General features: G+C 39.2%; 1 protein-coding gene and 1 long non-coding RNA gene across 10 annotated transcripts in view; both read right to left on the reverse strand.

Annotated features, from left to right (window-relative positions):
- EXOC4 (exocyst complex component 4) overlaps nucleotides 1-23,365 on the reverse strand; it is a 799,095-nt gene that overhangs the window by 476,035 nt on the left and 299,695 nt on the right. The window lies entirely within an intron of this gene.
- LOC146394933 (uncharacterized) lies at nucleotides 19,851-23,239 on the reverse strand. Its single transcript, XR_014833835.1, has 2 exons — nucleotides 22,683-23,239; nucleotides 19,851-22,373 (listed from the first exon to the last, which is right to left on the reverse strand). It is a non-coding gene; the product is annotated as an uncharacterized LOC146394933 (long non-coding RNA).

Below are 23,365 nucleotides of genomic sequence, written 5' to 3' on the forward strand. Positions count from 1 at the left end.
TACTTGTTGAAAAAGTTGAAATGAGTGAGATGACCTGAAGGGCAAAGATCAGAAATATTAACTACTGTGCTTCCCTTGTTTCACTTGGTCAGTTTAACCCACACGACAGCCTATTTTACAGGTGAGGAATCTGAAATTCAGAAAAGTAAGTTGTTCACAATTACTCAGGTAAGAGGCAGCCACACAAGTCCTTACACAAATCACTCAAAGCTCATTCAACACCACCCCCAGGCCTCCTCCTCAAAGAGGAAATAAGACTTGAATTGCTGACTTGGGCCTTTGTCTGAGCGAGAAGGAGTGAAGGTGGTAATGGAAACAGCGTAAGAAAAGGCAGCAATGAAAATTCAAATACTGCAGAATGGCAGAAACCTGGTGATTACGCTGAAATTTATGTTCCCAAAGATAAATCAGAGAAAGACTCCACAGGGACTTAAATGCCAGGACCTGTATTTTTACAAATGAACACTTTCAAACTTTATTTTTCTTAAGCAGGAAAGTTCTTTGCCATTTGAAAGCTTATAAAGAAATCTGATATACTAAGTAGATAAAAGTCTGAGGAAAACTCTAGAGACAAGAAGGGAAGTTAAGAGAAAACTACGCTAGACTCAAAGGCCTGAAAAACAATAACACAAGAGGAAAAAAAAGAAATGCCATATCTGAAAAGTACTGTAAAAGAAAAAAGCAAAAGAACTTGGTGACAGATTAGGCAAAGGCAACTGCTAAAGAGAACAAGCAATTTTGGATTCTGACTACACTGACACTGCTGTTATCCTGAGAAAACAAGGAAATTTCGGAAGAAGTAGATTTTGAGGAGAAATAACACCTACTTTAGGTAGGTGTGGTCTCCACACTTCCACGAGTGCCCAGGCCCCCGAGGTTCTGATCCCTAGTTCTTTGTTCTTCTCCTCGTCCTGAATGATCAAATACACAATCGTGGTATCAATTACTGCCGAAGTACCAGGAAAACCCAAACACGTGTATGGCCTTGACCTCTCTCCCAAGCTCCAGATTTCACATGAGCATCTCGCACATTTCAAATTCAACCACCTGAGCTCCTGGTTTCTGTATCCTGCCCTGCTTCTCTCAAAGCTAAGCCCTCCGCCACCCCATTTCCCATGCCAGGGGTCATCTCACACTTCTCCCTGTCCTTTTTACCTTCTCCTTCCTCCACCCAGTCAGGAGGAGCAAAGACGTACTGTCAACTTTACTTTGCACCTTTCTCCATTATTTGAATCTATGCAAGAAGTATATGTAACTTCCCTAACTTAAAAATCCACAGAGTCAACAGAATATAACAAGTGTGGATAAAGACGGAGAGAAACTGGAACCTATGTGCACTACTGATGGGAATGTGAAATGAAAAACAATACGGTGATTCCTCGACAAATTAAAAACGGAATTACTCTATGGTCTAGTAATTCCATTTCTGGGTATATATCCAAGAGAACTGAAAACACGGTCTCAAGGAGATATATGTACACTGTGTTCACAGCACCATTACTCACAAATTGCTACTTTTATAGCTAAAAGCAGGAAGCAAGTCAAATATAAAACCAGATGGATGAATGGGTAAACCAAACGTGGGCTCTAACCACAATGGAATATTACGCAGGCTTAAAAGGGAAAAACTTGTAACACACATACACTACACGATGAAACCTGAGGACATTATACTAAGTGAAATAAGCCAGTCACAAAAATATAAGGAGTATATTATTCTATGTATATGATGTCCCAAGACTAGTCAAATTCACTGAGACAGAACGTAGAAGGGTGGCTGCCAGGGACAGGGAGAGGAGGTAGTAGGGTCTTACTGTTTAATAGGTACAGAGTTTCAGTTGGAAAAGATGAAAAATTATTAGAGATGGATGGTGGTGCGTGCACATAATAACACTGTACTATTCACTGAGGAAGATGATAAATTTTATGTGTACTTTACCACAATTAAAAATTTTACAAATAAGTCAATTAAGCAACTTGAGAAACCCCAACTACATAATTATGATAAATAGTAGAGCTTAAAAAAAAAAGATGTTCATAGTATGAAAGATAGTCAGACTAGATCTATGCCTTACACTACACCCAAGAGAGGTCTTTTCTTAGCAAAAGAAATAATGCATTGCAAGAATAAACAAATTCAGTAATATAATGTCAGGTATTACATTTTCATTTCAGACACAAAACGCCAATATATTATACTCTATGCTTAAGTATCCTTTCACTGTTAATTTTAAATAAAACTCTTTATGGATGGCTAGAGACCTAAAAGTAAAGTATCAGTACACCATTAATATTTTAATTGAATCCATGAATATTCATAGCCATTTATTTCTTTAAAGAACAAGATAACTAAGTTATTCTAATATGCTAATTTAAGCCCTGACAAGACTGCTTACCTTATCTACATTACAAAAACCAATGCATGTAGGGCCCATTCATTATTTATGTAATCCTGGAGTTTTCCAGGTTACTAGGAGCTACTGAACAGAAGCAGCATTTTCTCAGATGGAGCAACAGTAATTGTGGTATTCCAAAGTCATTTTGCCCTAGCCATCTGAGAGCGTTGTATTTTATTTTTTCCTGACTCTAAACTCATTTCAACATCACCGCCAAAACCTGTTCTTCGCTACAAACCTAAGAGATTAAGGAGAATGCAGTGTTATAAAAGATTTGTTTCTTTGATTTTTCCTTTCAATGGCCTGGGACACTCTGGCTCTAACACTACAATGAACGCTAAGAACTTGGATGGTTTTTCCAATTGTTTTATTAAACTATTAGTTCATTTTTTTAATTATTAAAAAAATTGTATGCAAAACAACTGATAATCCCCCAAAGCAAAGCAACTCATTTTGATGCAATGGATATAAATAACCTGTTATTCAAGGACTAACCAAAGTACCTCACCACATCAGGATTTTATGTACAAATACACATAAAATTAAATCATGTTGTTATTTGAAGTGAACCATGATGATAAGAAATATAATGGCTATAAGAAATTCTAATTCTCATTGATTCTGAGATAGAAAAATACACCCCAAGGAGTTCCCTTAGTGGATCAACAGTTAACGAACCTGACTAGGATCCGTGAGAATCTGGGTTGGATCCCTGGCCTCGCTCAGTGGGTTGGGAATCCGGCATTGCCATGAGCTGCGCTGTAGGTCACAGATGCAGCTCAGATCCTGATTTGCTGTGGCTGTGGTGTAGGCGGGCAGCTGTAGCTCTGATTCAACCCCTAGCTGGGGAACTCTCATATGTCACAGGTGCAGCCCTTAAAAAAATAGAAAATAAATAAATAAAAAAATACACCTTAAGTTAAAAAAAAGTGACTGAAGAATGTGACTTGGTCAGTGTGAACAAGAAGCTGGATGTTTACTAACCCAAGAAGTAATTAGCAATGTGGATGGGAAATTCCCTTGTGGCACAGGTGGTTACGGATCTGGCATTGTCACTGCAGTGGTTTGGGTCACTGCCATGGCACGGGTTAGATTTTTGGCCCAGAAACTTCCATAGGCCACAGGTGCAGCCAAAAATAATACTACTACTACTTAGGAATGTGAAACTGGATTCAAGGTTCTGTAGCATTAACTCAAGTAAAAAGAGTCCTTTCCATGGACTAAGAATGGCCAGGTAAATCATGAAAATCCCACTAAGTATTTGATAAGAGATGCAACTGAGTTCAAAGGGAAAAATACGGCCAAAGTGGGGACAGAAAGCCATGGGCTTTCTTTTCTTTGAATCCAAAAGACAAATACTACAATTTCAACAAATTAATGTAAGAATAATAAACATCAAATGCACGTACCGAGTTGAAAAAATCTGTATCTACCTATTGGAGGGTTATGAAGGGAACACCTGTACTATTCTGAAAATCTGTAATCTCTGTCATTTTGATTCGTCTCCAGTCATGAACACATACTATCATAATGCGATGGTGCTGGCATTTGATGCAATAATGTCCTTCCAAATAAACCAGATGGATCCATCTTGGTTTCTTTCTTTAACAGAAATCAGAAAAATTGCATTTGCCAAAAAAAAAAAAAAAACCAACAAAAACCTACCTACCAGTTTCATTTATTCAGTCAACATATTTGATCTTTTTACTATATAAGGCCAGTGGGAAATAAATTTGAACACACTTGTTCTATTATTAAAACATGGATGAGGAGTTTTCACTGTGGCTCAGCCGGTTAAGAATCCAACGTAGTATCCATGAGGATGCGGGTTTAATCACTGGCCTTGTTCAGTGGGTTAAGGTTCTGGCATTGCTGTGGCTGTGGCGCAGGCCTGCAGCTGCAGTTCCAATTTGACCTTTAGACTGGGAACCCACCTACGACACAAGTGCAGCCTCAAAAAAAAAAAAAAAAAAAAAAAAAACATGATTGAAAACATTGTTAATAATGGCTAGACTGAAAACAGCACACCCTTGACTTTTACACTCGATTCATCCAGAAGGAGAACGTGATAGGAAGCAGCATGGTTAGAAACAGAAGTACTGAGTGGGAACAAAGAGATCTGGGTTCATCTGCAGACTCCAAGACTTCAATTGCTCTGCCGTCCTAAACAAGTCACCTAATTCTGGGGGTCCTCCGTGATCTCTTCTATAATGCAAACCAGACTTTATCCAAGAGACCTTCTAACTTTATTATAATCACTGGAATAACTGGTAGGAAAGGTCGTGCTGGGAACAGTTATTACATGGAAAAGAAGGAAAATGCTTTTGGTGGTGATCCAGGAAATTACAAGGTGGCATTTTTATAATTCAAAAACTTTTCCTAAAGAAAAACATTACTATAAGGGGAAAAAAAAAATGTAACTTTCCTACTTCATCATCTATTTGTCAGATTCCTAAACTCTGATGGCTGCCTTAAGTAGACTGATTATTTAAGGGTGAGTGGAAGTAACACATTTTACTTTTCTATTCTAAAATATTATCCAAACCTTAACAAAGGTGTGTCCGAGCTTTATCATCTATATAATGTATTCTTTGATGATGTCTATCTTTAAATTACATTGTGAAAGAGACAGCCACGTCCAAGTTTCTGTGTAAGTATGTAAGCATCTTCGTCCATTTATTAATAAATGAAAATAAATATCCAACGCTGAACATATTATCTTTTTCTGCTCATTCATGTACTCACATGCACACACGTAGCGAATAGCAGTACTGGAGAGGGAAAAACAGATTAAGTTAATTTATCTTAACATCTTGTTATAAGCAGAAATAAATGTCCATTATCACTAACACAGGAATTAGGTGTTACAACAAGACTGCTGTACACGCTGGTAATTACACAAAGGCTGAAAGTGGAACGACCTTAACCATGGATGTTTTAAAGGTCATCTTCTCCTGTGTCATCACTGAAGTGAAACAGATGAAGTCATTTGCCCTCAATCTCAAGGCCCCCCATAAAGACTTGCTGGGCTGTGGAAGGGCTCGGCGAATGCCAAGGACTCATGGCCCTCCCCACCCCGACCCCCAGCAGCCTGTCTCCATGTGGGCAGCCAGTCTTCAATGAGATGGTTTCACGGGTCTCGTTTCTTTCTTCCCCTGAGACGGTGGTAAGACCATCTCTAATGTAATGTGGGTGGTGAGTGTTCCTTCCCCTTAAAAACCCACCTTTACAGAACTGGGATAATCGGGATCCCCTCCTTTGCTCATTTTGATTTTGCTGGCTGTTACTAAATTGGCCAATATAAGAAAATGTTTTCAATAACTCAAGCTCAATGAACAGATGCCCCCTATAAATGGGTTAAATGAGTTTTTGTTTTTTTCTTTAAGGCACAGTAACATACTACATGGATGGTAATGTGATTGTGACGGAGACAACAGATTAAAATGAAAGAGACAAGCCAACCAATCACTTTTCTTAAGGTGTGATCTGCCAATTATCTCAACCAACACAGATCCTAATATTATCATTCTAGGCCATATGTGTAATTCTCAGGCAAAAAATATATCTTTTAACAAGTCTGTAAGAACTGTTGGCATCCATTCATGCCAGCCTGCAGTAACATCTTGAGGATTTTCTGTATTCAAAAAAAAAAAAGGAGGGAGCAGAAGAAGTGGGAGAGACCCTCGCCATAAATGTGATTTAGTTAGAGGTTTCAGAGGTAAAGATCCAAGCGATTCTTCTTGAATTGGCTAATAGCGAGTAAAAAAAATGCTGGCTGTGCTCACCCCTCACAAGCTGAGGGAGTGTGCGGGGGTCCAGAACGCTCTCAATATTCACGGTGCCCATCTGTCAGCGGCACAGCCACCCAACAGAACCGGCAATTACCAAAGCCCTTCTCAGATATAATCTGTCAACCACATCTAGTCTTCCTGCCAAGAGAAATCAGAAGAGAGGAATGCAAAAACAGACTGGCCGTATGGGACCACGGAGAGGTTCATTTAAGATGAACTTGGAGGTGAGAAAGGGAAGGCGGAAATTAGAGTGCAGTTAAAGCCACTCCCCAGAATATGCTTCAACTGTACAGGCTGGGCTGGGCATCGCAGCAGCGTGGAGGGGCAGGGGCACCACCGTAGTACAATCCCGCTTTGCACGACTGCGATTATTACTTCAAGAAATTGTCTGCTCATTCCCAGAACTGATTCTTTCTGACGCGGAACATACTGGACTGACCCCCACCTCGACAACCATCCCATCCCCGGTCACCAAAGCAGTCCGATTTTTAAAGCCGGAAACAGTATTAACTCATTAAATATTAATTAAATGTTTGCAACATCGAAAGCAGTATTGAGTGAGAAATGGCTCCACAATTGTTTTTTCAGGTGAAGAGGAGCTCTTAGTGACAGCGTTAATGCTCTGCTACAAGTCAATACTTCTGTCTACTGTGTGGTGGCGCTTTCCAGTCGAGATGTAAATAAAATGTGCTGCGAGGAGTGCAGGATACAGAATGGATCTGAATTTGGAGGGAAAACAGGAGGAGGACCATAAGGCAGGTGTGAGATGGTGCAGACCTGGGCAAGACAGTCGCAGCGAGATTAGGAAGCCACAAGAGGTGAATCTAAACGGAAGGGGAAATGACAGGGTGACAGGTTAGATCTAGGAGGTAAAAGAAATGCAGTACCTCTAAAAGTCCATTAAAGAATACATACTCATTTCCTTGGGGTGGGGGGGGGATTACTTTAAAACTTTTTAGGCTGAGAAAGAAGCACAGTGCTTTCTTTTCAACAAATGCGTATCATCATAAGTACAGTTATTTGATTATTGGTGTGCACGTCACTGATCAACCAGGGAATACTGAACAACCAGGTCATCCATTGCATGAAGAGTGTCATGTTTCTTAAGGTATTCCTTCTAACAACTTGCTTCTAACAGATTTGTTACCACCACTGAAGATAAAAGATAGCATTTTAGTTTTTAAGGGGTTCCAAATCTTCACCAAATAGCACCTCTGCAGGTGACATCTTTTCAGATGCACTTGGATGCAGAAGGCAGGGTTCTAATGAGACGAAAATGAGAGGAGCCAACATGAAACACCAGTACAACAAAATCCTAAAACAGGTGAAGACATGCATTGCAGAGAAGCCCTCCTCCTGCGGATCACCAACTGCATCTTCCATGCTTGTGGAAAGCAGACCTTTCGGGATAAAGGCAGTTAGCAGGGGTGGCAGGTCAGCAACACTTTTAGACAAACTGACTGACACATGGAAAGAAAGAGCCCTGACCTTATTTATCCTTCAGAAAAAAATCAGCACCTTCCTTAGCACTAAAACCACCGCAATCAACAAATATGTGTATCAGCATCTACCAGTGAGAGTAACGATAAGGTCATTTTAAAATGCTTGCTCTTAAAAAGCTTACGATCAAGTTCAAAAGCTTATTAAAACATAAATTGAGTCTAATTCTCTCCCTAATAAATCTTCAAAGGCATGTGTATGCATGCATTGGTATATATGCATTCAATATTTAAATAAGTATTTTATATAGATTTTTACACATGTAGAAATTGTATATATAATCATACGTATGACTATATATCATTATATATGTATGTGCATACATACACACAGACACACAGTGTTGCATTCAAAAGCCAGCGCTTCTTCATATACTACATGCTTTCTACTTACTCATTGTAAATATTGCTTATAAATAATCACATATAATTATTACCCAAACTTTTATTAAAAAGCTTATGAGAAGTCTTACAATAGCCAATTTTATGAGGAAGTATGTTGAAAACACAAAATCTCTTATGTGTACTAAAAAATAACTGAAAAAATTATAACGTATAAACAAAAGTAGTTTAAAATTTTTCAAGGCTGCAGACTATCTTCTCAGAGCAGATGTAAAGTTTCCGGCAGCTTTAATGAATAATTGACACAGGAACATACAACCCTGATGGCTATAAATCAAAACCCTAGGTTGGCGGTTAAAGGCCTGGCTCTAGGTCCATGAAGTTTAGAGGATTGCATACTTTGGGGTGCATTACCACACCTCCCTAGGTCCCCGATTCCCCACTTAGAGTCACCTCTGATGACTCCTTAACTGGATGGGCACAAGGAAACGACCAGAGGTGAAGACTTGCCAGAGGATGAGGAGGAGACCAAAGTGCTACCCTGTCTACACCACCTGTCACTGAAGCTGGTCCTTCCTCCACTTTTCTCAGTAGCCCCATGGCTCATACAGACTGGTGCTCCCCACCAAAAAGCTGGGTTCCTACTTTTCTCTGTCCATAAATAGTCAATTTCCTCCAGATCTCAGTTTACTAACATAAAAATGAGATTCCTTCCAAAGCTAACACTTTAAATGTTTGGGTATTAAATATACCATAGACTCATACTGCTTTTTATTCATCAGAAACTTTAAAAAATCAACATTTAACTGTATTCAAGACCTAATGATTATGTATTATTACAGCCATATGTGGCCATACTCTCTTGTTTTTAGAATTACTATAGTTTCAAATCACCCACATAAAGTAACTTTTATCATACAGCCATTTCCTTAAAGATTATTTTACAATCTGCTCGGGCTTCATGCTAAGTGGAAGATATCTTAAGCGAAAAATTCAAAAACAATAGACTGTTTCTCCCAAATATTTCCCAGCTTCATAGTGTGGAAATGAGTTTTTTAAACTGGAAAATTTTCCAGTAGTTCTGAGTAGGAGATATGCTCTTTCAGCAGGACAGTATTTAGAGATGTCCCCAGAATCCCAAAGGCTACTCAAATCAGTAATATATCTATCCCACAGTTTATTATTTTATTTTACCATAGTGATTTTTGCTATGTCATAAGGAATGCCTTTTATATATTTTTTCTTCATATTTCTTTATTCTGCCATAACTTTTCAAAGGCTAGAAATCTTTCATATGCATCCGCACAAACTATCAATTCTTTTTGTTTATGTTGTTCAAAGTAAAACGATTATCTAAGCAACTCATTTATTATTCTTGATTTATTGCTATTTTTATATTGAGTAAGCTTGAACAAGCTTTTTCCCTACGCTCATTGATTTTTCAGTGCCAGTCGTCTTTTCCAGGCAGGTTCAGGTTTGAGTTTATTCAATTATTCACTGCTAAGACTCAGATTCACTGTTTGCATTGCTGCAAATTTGGGACAGAAATTTAGATAACATTCTAGTCAAGAATTTAGGCTGTAATGATGGGGAAACAAAAGAAAACAGGCTGGAATGTTGTGTTAAAGTACCTCTAGCCACAAACAAGTATGACCATTCTAATAACTGCCTGCTTTTTCCTTTTTTTTTTTTTTTTTTTTTTTTTTTTTGCTTTTTTAGGGCTGCACCTGCGGCACATGGAGGTTTCCAGGCTAGCGGTCCAATCAGAGCTACAGCTGCCGGCCTACACCACAGCCACAGTAATGTGGGATCTGAGCCACATCTGCAACCTACACTACAGCTCACGGCAACACCACATTCTTAATCCACTGAGCAAGGTCAGGGATCAAACCCACCACCTCACAGTTCCTAGTTGGATTTGTTCCTGCTGTGCCACAATGGGAACTCCATGACTGCTTTCTTTAACACCTACTAACAAATTCTTTATTTGCAAATACTACTGCATTTTCCATTAAATTCTGCCCATCATCCTCTAGCTTACTTTCAGGCAGTGGCTCATTACAAAGAAAATCTTCACGTCTAACTCTTGCATGAATCCTAATTTTTCATTACATTTCCTTCAAAAGGTATTCATTTTTCTTAGTAGTTTCCACGCCCACTGGCTCCCTTCTGCCTGAAGACACTGGTCTATATGGACCATCCAAGGGTTATCTGGCCGCTGCTCTGGCTCACCCTTCTCTCTTCTCTTATGAACCCTGATATGACCTAGACCCTCATAAGTCATCACTTAATAATGTTTTAATATTGTTCCTTAACTGCATATATATCTAAGTTGGCTGTTCCCTAAGTTACTTAAAGGTAAAATTCTGAAACAATTCTAAATTCCACTGTCTAGGTGGGCAAGGCCACCTGAGATACCCAATAGGATAAGGACTGGAAAAGGTGACGATACCAATATTTAAATCAATGTCTCTAAATAGTTTCAAATTAAATCATCTTTAAACATTAGTCGTCACAGTCTTTTTTTTTTTTTTTTTTTTTGTCTTTTTAGGGCTGCACCCTCAGCATGTGGCAATTCCCAGGTTAGGGGTCGAATCAGAGCTGTAGCTGCTGGCCTACACCACAGCCACAGCAAAGCAGGATCTGAGCCATGTCTGTGACCCACACCACAGCTCACACCAATGCCAGATCCTGAACCCACTGAGCAAGGCAAGGGATCGGACCTGTGTCCTCATGGATATACTAGTCGGGTTCATTACCACTGAGCCACAACAGGAACCACAGCCTTACTTCTTTGAAATGCCTATATAAAGGCTGCTTTTTGGAGTTCCCATCATAGTGCAGCATAAACAAATCCGACTAGGAACCATGAGGTTGCGGGTTCGATCTCTGGCCTCGCTCAGTGGATTAAGGATCCGGCGTTGCCATGAGCTATGGTGCAAGTCACAGATGAGGCTTGGATCCTAAGTTGCTATAGCTCTGGCATAGGCCGGCAGCAAGAACTCCCCTATGCCACAAGTGAGGCCCTAAAAAAGACAAAAGACGAGGAGAGAAAAAAAAAAAAAAAAAAAAGGCCATTTGTGCTGGGCAATTTTACTTGGGTTATTAAGAAGCCTACATCATGCTAAGCGGTGAATCATGCTGATTTTGGCTACTTCCTAAATCTTGTCCCCAGCGTCTAGGTGGAATCAGCCACTTCATTTTCCGCAACGTGAAAACCATACATCAAAACCATGTTGAAGAGTGTGTGCAAGTCCTGGTTTCACAACTTCCTGGATTTGACACCTTGGCTATATAACATCCACGTGCTCCAGCTTCGTGTAGGACAGACTACCCTTCTCACAATGTGGCACAAGTGCCACCTTCATCTGAGTGGATACTTATTTAAAATGTAGATTCTTGGGCCCAGATGCCAGACCTGCCAAATCAGAATCTCTGAGGATGGAGCTCAGGAGACTGTACTTTTTTTTTAACCAACCTAACCATTTGGCGTGCACTGAAATTGAAGAACCACTATAGCAAAGGAGCAACATGCGCTGAAAAATAAAAAGCAATAAAGGAAGTCAGAAAACCTGATCATTAATCACACATCTCTGCCACCACACTGGCTTGTACACTCAGAAAAAAAACTTCTTTAGGTTTTCCTCTCCTAAACTGTAAAATGGGGTTGAACCGGATAATCAGTAACTGCTGAGGCTGGAAGACCTCAGATTCCCAATTCCCATTCTACAGAGACCTGGCAGCCCTTACTGCACCCAGTGTGAAAAGCCTGCAGAGGTTCTAAATACATGAGGTCGGCAGTACTCACACAGTATCATCTATCATACAGTACATCCTGGCACTAGAAATTGACTTTTTTAGACCAAATTCGAGCCATCAAAGATTTCCACTTAACCCACAGAGGCCTTTCCTGCCAGCTCACTGCCGTCTTGGCACAAAAGGAGTTAAGCAACTAAGTGCTACATTATTGCATTTTTCCATTATCTTGTAAAAATGAGAGGTGAAAAGCAAAACAAAAGTGTGTACACTCCTGATTAATATAGGTCTCATAATCAAACGCCAGTGGAGATACAGGTGTCAAACATGAGTTGTGCAAATGTACAGACTATCTAGCAGCTGCCACCTGTTCTCGGCGAGAAGTCGTGAAATCCTGAGGATTCACTTACAAACGAAAATTACAATATTAATCTTCAGGTGTGAAATGCAGAAGACAGACCAAAAAATTGAAGAATTATTAGATATTTTATACTTCTCTTGGCTCTCGGGAACAAAACTTAATGCCCTACCATAGTGTCTGTGTGTGCCTGTGTGCACAGGCACACACAGGCATACACATATACGAAACATAATCCACATATTTTTTCCCCACGATACTGAATGTTCTTCATTCTTTATTCTTTTATTAACATCAGGCCAACGCATGTTTAACTACAAAGCTATTTACCTCTACTCTGCTTTGAAAACAACTTGGTATCTTTTCCAATTGAAAATAACTTCCTGTTGGTACCTGACATCCTATTTCATACACTTTTCTGAAGCTTGTGTCACTTTACACATTTCTTCCTATGTTCAAAACTTAAGGAGTTCTCCTGTAGGGCAGCAGGTTAAGAATCTGGCATTGTCAATGCAGCAGCTCAGGTCACTGCTGTGCTGCAGGTTGGATCCCTAGCCCAGGAACTTCCACATGCTGTGGGCATAGCCAAAAAGAAAAAAGCTTTAAAACCACACACAGACACACACACACAAAAACAAAAACAAAAAAAAAGAAGCTCTTCTCTGATCACTTACATGCTTTGGACATATGTCACAACTTTGTGCTCCCGTCACACAAGTCCTGCAGAGCAACTAAAAACTCACGGCTTACTTTTAACAATTGTATCAAGTGTTATACATTTCCTCAAGTGATAAAGCTTCTTTTTCTTTATCACTTCTTTTTTTTGGGGGGAGGGGGGGGTCTGTCTTTTGAGGGCCACACCTGCAGCAGATGGAGGTTCCCAGGCAAGGGGTCAAATGTGAGCTGTAGCTACTGGCCTCCTCCGCAGCCACAGTAACATCAGATCCGAGCTGCATGTGTGACCTACACCACAGGTCACAGCAATGCCAGGTCCTTAACCCACTGCAAGGCCAGGGATCGAACCTGCATCCTCGTGGATCCTAGTCAGATTGGTTACAATGGGACTCCACAATGGGAACTCTCCCTCTTTATCACTTCTTATGTCATTCTTTCACCTAATTATCTACGGCTCTCTTTTATTAATACTTAATGGCATTTTAAAAACTCTTTATTAATTATTCTTGGTTCTCAAAGGGAGTTCCAAAATCATAAAATTGTTATGTTATTGTTCTGACACTACCATCCTCTCCATCTTGAAAACTGACTCTCTGAAGTTAGTTTCCCCAGTTTTCCTCATTAGTTTTTTTTTTCTAGATATATATATATATATATATATATATATATATATATGCATCTATTGCTAGGGATGCCAAACTTATTATAAATGTGAATTATATCATCAATCTATTCACATAATAGGCTCATCATTCTTATAACTCAGACTGTACCTGTTCTTCTAAATCAATTTTTCAGTGAGCATCTTATAAATCTAAATTGTTTCAAGACACTAATCACTTCAAAAATTAGTAGGGTCTACATATCTCCTCAGTATGAATCCTGTCCTTTATTTACTTATTTTTTTTTTAGTCCTTTGTCTTTTTAGGGCCGCACCCACGGCACATGGAGGTTCCCAGGCTAGGGGTCTAATCGGAGCTGTTGCAATGCCAGGCCCGAGCCTCATCTGTGACCTATATCACAGCTCACGGCAACGCGGGATGCTCAACCCACTGAGCAAGGCCAGGGACCGAATCCGCAACCTCATGGTTCCTAGTCAGATTCATTTCCACTGAGCCAAAACAAGAACTCCCGAATGCTGTCCTTGACACAGAAAGCGTTAACCACTAATTGTGAGTGTGTGTGTGCGCGCATTCCCAAACATCTCTACCATTGTACATATCATGCTTCTGCAAATTCTATCCACCCTACCAAGCAATAAGGTGCCCTATAAGTGCATCTAGCAAAGTTCCTAGCACATAAATGGTACACAAAAAAAATTAGTGAGGTCACAAGTAGAACAAAGTCAAAGCATAAGTCAAATGATTTTTTCATAATTTATATTTAGATAATTTCCAAATGGATTAAAAAATTTTAAGCAGGAGTTCCCGTCGTGGCGCAGTGAGGTTACGGGTTCGGTCCCTGCCCTTGCTCAGTGGGTTAACGATCCGGCGTTGCCGTGAGCTGTGGTGTAGGTTGCAGATGCGGCTCGGATCCTGCGTTGCTGTGGCTCTGGTGTAGGCCAGTGGCTACAGCTCCGATTTGACCCCTAGCGTGGGAACCTCCATATGCCATGGGAGCGGCCCAAAGAAATAGCAAAAAGACAAAAAAAAATAATAATAATTTTTAAGCAAAAAAAGAAATTATAAAAGTAATGAGAGAAATTATGAATAAATTCCTTCTAACTATATATATGTAATGTAATTTACATTACATAATCTATCATATAAATTCCTCATATTATAACCTTATAAGCCAGTAGAAATCTTTTATAGCTGTGTCATAGAAAACAAACAACCAAAACCAACAAAAGGCAAGCAAGCCTGATATTTTTTTTTAACAAACATTTCTGATGAAAAAACTATGGTAAGGAAAATCAAGAGATAAATGGAAAAAAATTGGAAACTCCTATCTCAAAGTGCTAACTTGTCTGATAAAGAATTCCTACAAATCAATGAAAACGGGAAAATGATACAATTAAAAATTACTCAAAACAAAATCGACAGTCACAAAAAATACAGAAAGTTCTTGAATGTATGAAAAAATGTTGACCTTCACAAGAAAAAGTCAAATTCAAACTAAAACAAAACAGTCTTTTACGTATCAGAATAGGAATGAGTTAAGAGTTAGGTAATACAATGTGTTGATAAGAATGTGAAGAAACAGCCTCAAACATGGCCTGGCAAAAGTATAAATTGAGCACTACCACAATAAACTGGCATAGTGCCACTATGGTGGGCAGTAGAACAGTGTCCATCAAAATCACAAATGTTCATGTCATTTGACCCCTAAACTCTACTTCCGGCATTTAGCATTCAGATACATTCATACAGTATGAAAGGACATTCATACTGCAGCTTTGCTTATGATAGCAAAGGATCAGAAACAAGTTGAATTCCCACTAATAGGGGAGTAGTGATATAAATACAATGAAATACTCTCTTATCACAAAAAAGAATAAAGAAAACTCCATGATATATTAAATGAAACAAAAAGTTCAAAACTATTTATAATGTACTACCATGTTATGTAAAAAAGAGAGAAAAGAATACACATATATTTGCTTATTTACACAAAAGATATCTTTGAAAGCAAACAAAAAGCTAATGAGGGAGTTCCCATCGTGGCTCAGTGGTTAATGAATCTGACTAGGAATGATGAGGTTGAGGTTCGATACCTGGCCTCGTTCAGTAGGTTAAGGATCCGGCATTGCCGTGAGCTGCGGTATAGGTCACAGACACGGCTCAGATCTGGCGTGGCTGTAGCGTAGGCTGGCAGCTATAGCTCTGATTCAACCCCTAGCCTGGGAACCTCCATGTGCCACAGGTGCAGCCCTAGAAAAAGACAAAAAAAAAAAAAAAAAAAAAAAAAAGCTAATGATACTAGTTTCAAGTGGGAAAGATAACAAGACGGCTGGTATTAGAGGTTGCATGGAGATGTTTACAATTTATATTTTTAAACTTTGGAATTCTGAGGCATGCGAATGTATTACTTATTTACATTGGCTTTTTTAAACTAGTTTTTTTTTTTTTTAAGGTAACATAGTATATTAAATGATTAAAAAGAAGAAGGAAACAGCAGTTAAGTGCTTCTATTCTCACATCAGTACTTTAAAAAAATGTGTAAAAACCTTTCCATTTCTTCTTGGTACTTTGTGTGATTCTGAATTTATGCTCAGATTTGTTGTTTTACATATTCTAAACCTTCGGTCTAACATTATAGCCATAAAAACTTACTCTTTCAATATAACAAGATTACCTACATCCATAAAATCTTTAAAAACAGTTTATTGAAAGTGTTTGCCAATGGCAGTCATCCTTCACTCTTTCCACAAGTACCGGATTATGTGAAAAACACTGGTCGAGACAGTAAAGATAAAACAGAGAAGACAATGAGCATGGTTCCTGCATTTTTGAAGCTAAATCTAGTAGATAATAAACCAAGGGACTACATTTAAATATGCATCTTTAATTAATGCATATTGATTTTTGCGTCATGAATCAATGCTGTTTCTTGGTCAAAAACAAAAACAAAAACAAAAAAAAAAACAAAAAAAAAAACCAACCCAACTTGATTCAGAGGATTTATTAACAATAGCTTAAAAATTTATCCACCAAAATGAAGATTTGAATTTTGTTAATCCTAATCCTATTTTAGCCAACATTTAAGTGTTTATTCCATGCTAAGCCATGTTGCATGTGTCCTCTCATATGAGAGCAAGCTTACAACCAGGCTATGGAGATAAGTATATTATTATTTCCACTATACAGATGAAAAACTGGATTTGGGGCTAAATAACTGTCCAACTCTAAAGCTTATGAAATAACTACTCTCAGATACTCCCTCTTGTGTGACTAATTTCTAGTCTCTGACTTAGAAAATATAAAGAACAGATGAGTTTCAAGTTTGGCCCTTGGCCCTCTCAGCCCAAACCTAAAATACAATTCCTGGCATTAAAAGGCTATAAATCTGAAATTCATGAAGATATGGCTAAATTAAAAACATGCTAAAAAATGGAATCTATTATTTTTACTTCATTTAGGCCAATGCATTTACATATCTTCATAAATGACACTGACTTCATATTCTTTATTTTTAAAAATCACACCACATAGCTGTAGTCCCCACTGAACTGTCACGATTTTGACACTAACATTACTGCATTTTTTTCTTTGACATCCTTTGAACTTGCAGGGAACTTTATCTACATCATGCACTGCAATTATCTGAAAGTCTATTATCACAGTCCTTAGTTCTAGCCAGGCCAGCTACTGAGAGGTTCTCAAAGTGTGGTCCTGAACCAGCAGCAGCTATGTCACCTGGGAGGGAACTCATTTAAGAGGCAAATTCTCAGGCCCCACACAGACTACAACTGTCAGATTTCGCAAAATCAAAACAATAAACAAGATGCCCAGTTAAATTCAAATTTCAGATAAACAATGAATTTCTTTTTTAGTGTATGTTCTAAATATTGCATGGGACATACTTTAAATATTAGTTGCTGTTTATCTGACACTCAAATTTAACTGAGCCTCCTGTTTTATCTGGCAACTCTACACCAAAATCAAAACCCAGGCAAAAACTCTGAAGGTGGATCTCAGCAATCAGTTTAAAAACATCCTGATTCTGATGCTTTAAGCTGGAGAGCCACTGGCTTAGACTTAACTCTCCCTGGAGCCATTTCTAACCAAGTCTGTCAAAGTTAACTCCTTTGAGTGGATAGGATCTATAATAGCCAACATATTTATTGAACATTCAATATGTCCCAGGCACCCTTTGAAGAATTCTCCATGGATGTTCTTTTAAGGCCCATAATAACCCCATAAGGTAACTACTACTATTAACTACCATCATTTCACGGATGAGAAAAGCAAGAATAAGACATTAGGTCCAGGATTCACCATGCTTGGCAGAGCCCACCCAGTTATGACCTTCCAGAGGCACGCCACCACCCATGCCCAATCCATGGGATAAGCTTCTCCCTTGGCTCCCACTTAGCTCCATTTTGCTCTAGTTCTGAATGGGAAAGTCTTTCCCTGAGTCATTATGATTCTAAAACTAAACATGGTACAACTGGATGAACCAACCCCACCAGTCACAAAATTAGAGATTTCTTCGCAATTCCCCACTCACCAGATGAGACCCCTGGGTTATCTGCAGTTGGCTGGAGCTCCTTGAACAATACCATTCAAACAGCTGGTTGTAACCTTAGCAACCTCAGCTCACAGGCCTCCACTTGCAATCTCTGTGGCAATGCTCATTGCGAGTATAATTAATATCTCTTTTCCTCTCTCTCCTCACAAGACATGTCAAAAGCCTAACATACTATAAACCTTGAAGAATTATTGAATGAACAGTGAAAATCTTAGCCTGTCTTCTACCAGTCAATTACTCACCGAAATTTAGCCTTTCAACTGGTCCTGACTTTCAAAGAGGATCACTACAAGTTGGTTTAGAAGGTACAGTTCATAGTATGATATCCAGTAACTGAAACATCTTTATTATATCAAATTTAATTTCTTATTTAAAATAAGTTGAGCAAGAGGGCAAAAAGGTGGGAACTTAACTTTGATTTGAGTAAGCAAAATAAAAGAATTCCTGCAACGCAAATGATCGTTCAATAAAGCTCAATTTGAGTCATGCCCACATCAACAAAAACAAAACAAAGTCTCAAAAGCTTAATTTTTTCTCACAGTTTCTTTCAATTTCATATGCCATTAAAAATGGCCATTAATTCCAGAGTGTGACAACCTACCAGTATAAATCAAACAAATGAAATATAACTCACTTCTATAGAATTACGCCCAAAGAAATAATTGAACAAGAAAACTCAGACGGACAAAGTGGCTGAGGTCAAAATACAGGAGTCTCAACATGCAATTAATTCAATTCCTGGCAGTTTTGTAGAAACACATTTCTATCATCACCAAGTTTTGCCTTCATGTTGAAGGTGTAAACGTGCATATTTGAACCACTATGTTTTAAGGCCCTATTTTGCAAGGTCTTCATCTAGGAAAGGAGTTGCCTCCAACCAACTTATGCCCACTGGTTTTAGCAAATCCACTTCCATGAAAACACTGGCAAGACAGACCACGTATCAGATGCCTCCCACTCAAACCGCCATAACTAGGCTACAGCTTGTGCAGATTCAATTCAATTATTAACGGGTGTTTGGAAGAAAAGGCTTTAACAGAGAAGCACGCCTGTCTTCAGGTTCTTAAAAATGACTGGTGTCTCTTAGTTTTTCTACACAAACAAACCCATCTGACCCAGGCAACGGCAGAAAAGAGAAAAGAGAGTGGCAGATGAGAGTGGACGGAAACTGGAACAATAAAACTAGAAACCTCTCAGCCAAGAGCACCTGCAGGGCCATTAAACTCAATGCTTATAGATGTTCGTGAGAGAGAATTGCCCAATTTTGGGCGGGGGTGGGGGTTAAGGCCACTCGCATGGTAAATGGAAGTTCCCAGGCTAGGGGTAGAAACAGAGCTGTAGCTGCCGGCCTACACCACAACCACAGCAACACAGGATCCAAGCCATGTCTGTGATCTATGCCACGGCTTATGGCAAGGCCAGATCCTTGACCCACTGAGCAAGGCCAGGGATCGAACCCGTATCCTCATGGATACTAGTTGGATTCTTAACTTGCTGAGCCACACAGAATTTGCCCAGTTTTGATTTACTTTTTAAAAACATATATCTGTTTACATATATCCCCCAAAAGAGCCTATTTCATTCTGGATAGGTTAACAATTAAAAACACAGCTTTCCTTCTAACACTCCAGTCTCTTTCAATTTCATCTGTCATTAAAAATGACAATTAAAAATGATCACTAGTGCCAGAGAGTGACACCCCAGCAGGACAAATCAAACCAATGAAATATAATACTCAACCTCCCAAATGCTAGCCACTGACAGCCTTTCTTGGCCTAAAACAGTCATTTCGCTTTTTTTTTTTTTTAAGTGACACAATGACCAAAATGATTTCATCCTCTTTGTGACTTGGCAAGTCAACAATCTACCCCAACAGACCACAGCATTCCTAATGAGTCTTTCTATTATTAAAATTAATTAGTAAAGTATTCAGTTTGGCCACAGGGGGGCTAGCAATACAGAAATGTGATGACTCAGGGACAAAAAATTAAAAGCTCTTATTAAGAGGCATGAAGATTACTAAGGACACATTAAGATCCTTTTATTTTAGATTTTGTAAGTAACAAGGTCCCAGTAAGATACATGAACCCATAATGCATCAGTTCCATCATTAGAAACTCCCATGACTGAGTGGCCTCAATCCTTCTTTCATTTTATTGCCTTAGTACAAAACAAGAATATTTCAGCTGTGCTTATGTGAAACTAATTGCAATTTTCCAGCTCTTTACACACTTGTGAAAACAGCCATGGCTAAAATAAAGCTAATATTTCTCCTAGGTAAGAAAGAACTCTATTTGTCAGGGGTATGCCCTGACTGCTGAAGCAATGAGACCTAATGAAAATGACAAGTCTGGAAGTGCCAGATGAATGGGATTTAGAGAACCATGGGAACCAAAAGCACAAAGCTGCAATTTTGGGAGGCAAAGGACCCTAGTAACATGGAACTCAGGCATCAGAGACGCCCCATGAGCATCTCTCTAATCCAGAAGTCAGATATGGTCCCATGCAGCTGCTGTCTTCCTATCATCTGAACAGAAACCAACCCCTGGGCAAGGGCAGTCCAGAACAGAAGAGAGCAGATGCACCCTTTACTGAAGCTCAACCATTTCTTCACAGTAAAAACAAATGGACAAACACAAAGAGACACACTATTCCGACTAAAAAGGAATGGCCAGGGCAATCTAGGATTAAAGAGTCAAGGAATGACATTTAAAACTGATGGGAATGAAATGTAAATGAGTTCTATTGTTTCTAGGACTCTGGACAGGTAGTAGGCAAGTAGGAATAATGGCTTCTTAGCAATCCTTGAGAGGAAAAAAAAAAAAAATGAAGTATTAACCAGACATAAAGAACAGGCTTGTTGCCAAGGGGGAGGGTGCAGGATGGATGGGGAGTTTGGGTTAGTAAATACAAACTATTCCATTTAGAATGGATAAGCAATGAGGTCCTGCTATAGAGCACAGGGACCCGTATCAAGTTTCTTGGGATAGACCATGATGGAAGATAATGTAAGAAAGGGAATGTGTATATACATGTGTGTATGTATGTGTGACCCACATATATATGAGTCACTTTGCTGTACAGCGAAAATTGGCACAGAACTGTAAGTCAACTATACTTTAACTTTTAAAAAAATGAAGAATTAATTAAGGGGTGCAGGAAAATAATGATTAAAGAAGATAGAGAGAAACTTAATCATCTATGGTACAAAACTGGGTTTACACAGTTTAAGATATTTTCAAGGGTGATTTTTCGCATTATTTGCAAAGATGCTGACTGGCTACCCAAGGCCAATCAACCCCACTTCCCAAGACAGAGACTAAAATGCCAAATGCTTGCTTTTGTCAACCTTATTTGTATAGAAGAATGGTCACATGAGCAGACATAAGGGAGGTGACCTGAAATACCTTTCATTTTTCTGACAAGGGAACAAACTGACATATCCCATTCCCTATCCTTCTGCCTCAAGCATGAATGCAACGACTGTCACTGCATTAACGATCTTGTGACCACCAGAGAAAAGCCAAATGAATTAAACAGGATCAGCGCTGATTTCACCTAGGCATTGAACTAACTGCCAATCTTCAGAGTTTTTATGTAAAGTAATAATAAACTCCTGCTGTAATCGGGTTCCCTGTTACCTACAAGGGAATGCATTCCTAACTGACACAAGTGCCATCTGTTGTATCCTAAAGGTTTGCCCTCTGTGGAAGATGCAGTCCCATCATTTCTCTCAATGTAAACAGTTATCCGAGTGCCAGGATTATAGGAAACCTTTGTTTACTTCCTTTACTCACATGTGTTGGCTAAATTATTATTATTCTATGAAGCAGTTATTTGCTTAAGTACAAATTAGGAATGAATATTCATTTGACACTAATACAGCATGTAAGACAATTTAGCACAAAAGAAATATTGAAAAAAAAAAAAAGATAAAGAGGCATACCACGATTGTGGTCTCAGAATAAGAAGCCAATTCTCAGCTTATAAATATAGAAGTTCAATATATTCTCAGCAAAAAAATGATGGGATGTGTAATGGAACTTGACATGCTGATTGTAAATTTCATCTGGAAGAATACCAGCCAATAAAATTTTTTTTTTTTTTTTTTTTTTTTTGTCTTTTTGCCTTTTCTAGGGCCGCTCCTGCGGCTTATGGAGGTTCCCAGGCTAGGGGTCGAATCAGAGCTGTAGCCACCAGCCTATGCCAGAGCCACAGCAACGCGGGATCCGAGCTGCCTCTGCGTCCGACACCACAGCTCACAGCAACGCCGGATCCTTAACCCACTCAGCAAGGCCAGGGACCGAACCCACAACCTCATGGTTCCTAGTCGGATTCGTTAACCACCACGCCACGATGAAAACTCCCAATAATATTTTTTTTTTTTTGTCTTTTGTCTTTTGTCTTTTTGTTGTTGTTGTTGTTGTTGTTGTTGCTATTTCTTGGGCCACTCCCGCAGCATATGGAGGTTCCCAGGCTAGGGGTCTAATTGCAGCTGTAGCCACCGGCCTACACCAGAGCCACAGCAATGCGGGATCCGAGCCGCGTCTGCAACCTACACCACAGCTCACGGCAACGCCGGATCGTTAACCCACTGAGCAAGGGCAGGGACCGAACCCGCAACCTCATGGTTCCTAGTCGGATTCGTTAACCACTGTGCCACGACGGGAACTCCCCCCAATAATATTTTTTAAAGAAAAAAAAAATAAGAAGGTGCTTGTCCTACAGTTTTGTAAGGACAACAGCACATGGCCTTAAATTGGAACTGGCAAGGGTAAACAGCTTATTTATCATTTCTAGAGAGCCTATAACCAGAACTAAATACCTAAGATACAGTAAGCATTTAAGGAAGTATTAGCCTTTTAGTATGTGCCTTCTTCTGTATGGTTCTCATTGGGCTGGCTATGTTTTTACATGACTTAATTTCCAGAAAACAATGAAGGGAGCTGACCCAAACTGAGATTTTTGGACTAGAGATGAAAAGAATCAGTCCCTTTCTGAGTATAGGAATAGCTAAGGAACCATTTATAAAAAGACAAGTTTATAGTAAGAAGAAAAACCCAGTATGTGGAGATGAGAAATGAAGACAAAGAAAATCTGATGGCATCTGAGTCACTGGCCATAGCTGTTTCCACTATTAACTATTCTGTGTTCTGATTAAACAAAACAAAACAAAAAAACCGTTCTTCTTAATAATCACCCCCTTCTTATCAACAAAATCAATGTGATACATCACATTAAAAATCTGAGGTTGCGGGTTCGGTCCCTGCCCTTGCTCAGTGGGTTAACGATCCGGCGTTGCCGTGAGCTGTGGTGTAGATTGCAGACGCGGCTCGGATCCTGCATTGCTGTGGC

Source organism: Sus scrofa, chromosome 18, assembly GCF_054392235.1.
Source record: "Sus scrofa isolate SSC_HxYL_T2T_F1_AM1 chromosome 18, Sscrofa_HxYL_maternal_Yorkshire_Landrace_v2.0, whole genome shotgun sequence".
In the NCBI taxonomy this organism is placed as follows: Eukaryota; Metazoa; Chordata; class Mammalia; order Artiodactyla; family Suidae; genus Sus; species Sus scrofa.